Genomic DNA, 5,445 nt, shown 5'->3' with positions numbered 1-5,445 from the left:
TTCTCAAAGTGTTTTTTTTTTCTTTTTTTTCATTTTTTCCTTCACATTTCTCTTTTTGCCTCCACCTGGGCCCCCTGTGCATTGCTAACTTCACAGTCAACGATTTGATCCTGCATTAGGTCCTTTCTGCTTCCATAACTATCTCTAAAATTTATTTCATCTTTTGTGCTTTCTAAATCATGCAACTTTGTCATTTTTTATTTATTTAAAAGTTTGACTTCTATTTTATGCTCATTAATTTTCTCAGTCCACTCATTTCCTGTCCCCCACCCCCGCCCCAAATTCTGTTCTAGGTCTTTGATTAGATTTTCTGAGTTCTCTTGTATCACTTTGACTTGCTTTTCGGTCTTTTCCTCCATGTCTTTCATGGATATTATTTGAAAATTCCACCCCTCTATTTGATAGAGACAAATCTTCCATGCCTTTGCTGTTGGGTTCTGGAGAGTTGTTCATTCCCTGCATTGACATATTCCCTTGAGGTTTCAAGTCACCACGTTTTGGGTGTTGTGCATGCACAAATGTACTCCTTTTGTTGCTTTAGACTCTCTCTCTCTCTTTATATATATATATATATATATATATATATATATATATATATATATATAGTATCTGTAGGATTAACTTATAGTGTTGAGCTGATTTTACTGTTCACACAAGTGGTACGTTGAGCCTACGTTTGCATTTCCAGCTCAGATGTGCCCCCTGGAAATAGCAGAAAGTGGGGTTTTGCTTTCAGATCCAAGCAGCCACTCTGCCTACTGATTGGTGACTTCAGCCCATTGACGTTTAGGGAATTTATGGGCACATCAGTATTATTGCCTTTTAACTCTGTTTTCTGGGTGTTTTTCAGATTTTCTCTGCCCTTTGCTCTTTTCTTGTTCTTTTCCCTTTTATGTAGAAATCTACCTTTCATGTAGTGTTTGGATTCCATTGGTTGCCTTCCTTGTTGTTTCTTCTAGGTATTTTTGTGCTGTGAAGTTACCATATGCTATATAAATTGGGTTCTATATTTATAACTTACCTTCAATTGAAAGCGAGTTAGTCCTGTGCTCCTTACACCGGTTCACATTTTGATACTCCTGCCCCAGTCCCATAGTTTCTGATTTGGAGACTTACTGCTTGTAAGTGAGGTTTTATTTCATTTTAGAAAACTCCCTTTAATATCTCTAGCACATTGGATTTAGAGGAGATGAATTCCTTCAACTGTTGTGTGTCTGTAAAGCTCTTTGTCACTCCTTCGATTCTCAGTATTAACCTTACTGGCTGTAGGATTCTTCGTTGGAGGTCTTTTCGTATTGGCACATTGATTACCTCATGCCATTCCCTACTGGCCTGTAAGGTTTTGTTGACACATCCGCTGATATTCTATGTGGTTGCATTTATATGTGATTCCTTTGCTTTCTGTGAGTGCGTTTAGAATTCTCTCTTCATCTTTAATTTTTCCCGTTGTAATTGTACTGTGTCTTGGTGTATATCTCTGTGGGTTGAACCCCTTGTGCTTCCTGGATCTGCATATCCATTCCACTCCCCAGCTTGGGAAAGAACAGAGCTATTAAGTCTTCAAGCACGATTTCTGCCCTTTCCTCTCGTTCTTCTCCTCTGGAAACCTTATGGTGCAAATGTTGTTCCTCCTGATACTGCCCCATGAATCTCTTATGTGATCTTCATTATTTTTTTAAATTCCATTTCTTTTTGTCGATAATTTTAGATGCTTTCGATACCCGATGTTCTAGCCTGTTTGTTTGTTTCTTGGCTTCATTGAGTCTCTCCATTTTATTTAGTGGTTCAAGCATCACAATTCTTTATCTCCGTGATTTCTGTTTTGGAACCCTTGATTATTTCTCTGTCCTTGCTGTATTTCTCATTTTTTCATCCCAAACTCTCCTAATTTCATAAAGTCTCATTGAGCCTCTTGCTCTGCTGTCTTCCTCTGGTAGTTTGGTTACTTCCATTGATTCCCAGGGTTTTACTTTGATCCATTGATTAGGGCGAATGCCTGTGCCTATTTAATGCCTGTGATTATGTCTAAGGAGGAAGCTAGACTGATTTTGTTCCCAGTCCTGCTGTGACAGTCTTGCGCAAGAATGGCAGGTTGCAATGTATTGGCCAAGGGTGTTGTTCTGGGATGCTGAGATTTCTGTCATTGTAGTGGCTGAAACCTCATCACGAATCACCATGTCTGGAGCTCAAGAGCCAGCACGGGGTATTTATTTACTCACCTGTCCAGCGGACAGGTGAGGGCTAGAGATGTTGGCTGTTGCTGCACTAGATTGCCAAAGACATCCGTCTCCCTAGGTGCTCTAACCAGTTGAGGTGAAGGAGGAATCTGTGATCATCACCCGGTCAAGGGAGACACCACCCATGATGCTCTCCCAGAAGTCCCAACCGGCTACTGACCCTTCTGTTGCAGTCTACTTCTGATCTCAGCAGGTTTTCCTGGCGTCACCTCTCCCCCGAGGCTCAGGCATGGGCTCAGTGATCTCTTGGGGAGGTGTGCCCACTGAAGGAATTCATCTCCTCTACACCAGACGTGCATCCCAGCAGGATGTTCTCCAGCTAGACAAGCTGATCCCACAGCTGATGTGGCATGTAGAAGAATCTAGCATAGACAAACCAATCATGAAAAGAACAATGAAGCTGAAGGAATCACACTATAAAGCAGCTGTAAACAAAAGTCAGTGTCACAATGGTGAAGGCACAGACACAAAATAAATAGGTCAAGGAGATGTTTCAGAATTAGACTCTTCGGAAAAAAAAAAAAAAAAGGCCAGTTCTTTTTGGAGAAAGATGCAGTTCAATGTAGAGAGGATTTTCTTTTTCTTTTCAGCAAAAGTGTGGCAGCAACTGCATGTCCATATAAAAGGCAAAGGACCTCACATCTCATAGTTTAACCCAGTGAAAATGAATCATAGATGTAAGTCAGAAAGAGAATAACAAAACGACCGAATATCTTGACGTGGGCTTTGGCGAGGAAGGTTCAGCATGACACCAAAACTCCCCTTTTCTTTTATGACATGTGCTGTTGAGGGTTTGAAAAAACAAATCCCAGGCGGGGAGAACGTGTTTGCAAATGGCACATCCAGAAAGGTCTTGTATCCGGAGCAAGCACACTACTGTCAAAACTCAACAGTAAGAAAATAATGGACAATGTCTTCCACAGATACTTCAATGGAAGTATATGTAGGTGGCAACTGAGCACATGAACAGATGTTCAACCTCGCTGATTATCAGGCAAGTGCAAATTAAAACGAAGGCAAGATATCTGTATTACTGTATTTGATCGAATTGCTGAAACTAAAGGAAAAGCAAAGAAACAACGCCCACCCGACAATATCAAGCTACATTGAGGATAAGCAGCCACTGGATTTACCACATGTTGCTAGAGGGAACAGAAAGAGCTACAGCCGCTCTGGGAAAGACTGTCATCACTGCGTATAAAGTTAAACAGACACGTGGCCACCTGTCCCAGTGATCTCACCACAGAGCGTTCCCTACAGAAGTTTCTACTTGAGCTCATACAAAATCCTGCACGTGAATGTTCACAGCAGGTCTTTCAGAATGACCCTAACTGCGAGACAACCCAAATGTCCTTCAACAGATGTGTTGTTTCCATTTAATTGAATACTGCGGAACATCAACAACTTGGATGAAGCTGAAAACCATTGTGCTGGGTGATAGGAGCCAGTCTCAGAAAGCTGCATACCATTTTTTAAGCTATGTATTCCCATAGTCATTCATCTGGACTGTGTGCACATGCATCTGCATAGCTGTGCACAGACACTGAGAACGAACCCTCTGCTTTCTGCCTGTGAAGGTGTGCTAGCATTCACTGTGTTCACGAGCGCCAGCATTGTACGGAGTGCTCCCGTTACGGTGCGTGCTCACTAGGCACTGCACTAAGTACTCCTATGTGTTTTCTTATTTATTTTTATAATAACACTTTAAGAGATCTTACTGCTCCATTTTAATGTTTTACTTATTGTGGTAACATCAGTTTACAACAGTGTGTAAGTTTTGGCAGGAGAGATTGACACGCCCTCAGATGCACATTAATTACCACACCATGCCCACACAATACCCGTCACCAAAGAATGAATACCCCTCCACCACAGTCCACTGGACCCCTCGACCCTTTGCTTCTGACCCCTGCCCTCCTGATAAACTCAGTTATGCTGTCGGCATCCAAGACTTTCTTCAGAAGGCTGCATTTTAAATGGTTCCATTTACATGACCTTCTTGAAAAGAGAAAACCCTTGTGGCTGAGAGCATATCAGCAGCACCATGGTACCAAAGAGAAGGCGCCCGCACTGCAGGGGCAGCGAGACATTCCCAGACCTGGTCGTGGTGTCATTACAGGAACCTGCACATGTGCTATTTGACCTGGATGTCCAGAAACGTCTATGTCACTGTGTAAACATTTTAAAATTAAAGAAATAATATTGACATAGTTTTTCATGCAGGCAAAACACTGTTACACTTGCACACCACTGGCCCATACTATAGAAAACAACAAACGTATTTCTTCAGGATGAAGTGAAATCATAGCAAACGTAAACCCAGATCACCACAAAAGAATAAATAGCTATGGGCCTCCCTGGTGGCGCAGCGGTTGAGCGCTGGGTTGCGAAGCTGCCTGCAGCCTCTGCGGCGCCGGTTCGATCCCCGGCTGTTCCCCGGCCACCGGAGGAGGGTCCCACATGGTGCTCAGACCTCTCCTGCCACCCGCTGCTCCCCTCAGCAGTGTGCTTCGGTCCTTCTGCCTGCTCTGCTCCCCGCTCTGGCTCTGGTGAATTCTCTCACCCTCCCACACTTCTGACTGTACCCAGTGCATGTATAAACAAAAAAACAAACAAACAAAACAAATAAATAAATAAAGCATGCCTCTAAAAAAAAAAAAAAAAGAATAAATAGCTATGGAAACGGCAAATACATGAAAAAAACAAAACAAATTTTTTTTTTAAATTTCTTTGTCTAAAGGTGAACTGAGTGTTCTCAAAACAAATAACAATGCATTTAGGGGAATATCGCGCGTGTAAACAAAATATATGAAAACAAAAACAAATGCCCAGGAGCAGAGAAATACGGGCACACTGTGTGAGGCTCTTACATGGTATGGAAAATGGAAGATTATTCTTCAAAGGTGAAATGCCTACTTTAAATATGATTGCATAGCCTTGACAGGAATTGCTTAAACAGCAAGGGAAAGAAACATGTAGTGAAACATCATGCAGATTAAAAATGAAAAGCTGAAGAATACTTCAGGGCGACATATTTGGAGAAGGAATTGGATGAAAGAAAAATGAAAAAGCAAATGAAGGAAGCAAAGAAGGTAGGATGAAAGGGCGGGGGAGACAGAGGGACAAATGAACACATAATCAGACGGAAGATTAAGCCAATAACCTTATACTTTCGTGATATATAAATATTAGCCACTCTCCAATTTCC

The sequence above is a fragment of the Talpa europaea genome (genome assembly GCF_964194135.1).
Source record: "Talpa europaea genome assembly, chromosome: X".
NCBI lineage: Eukaryota > Metazoa > Chordata > Mammalia > Eulipotyphla > Talpidae > Talpa > Talpa europaea.
The sequence above is the reverse complement of the archived record's forward strand: the minus strand, read 5'-3'. Positions refer to the sequence as shown.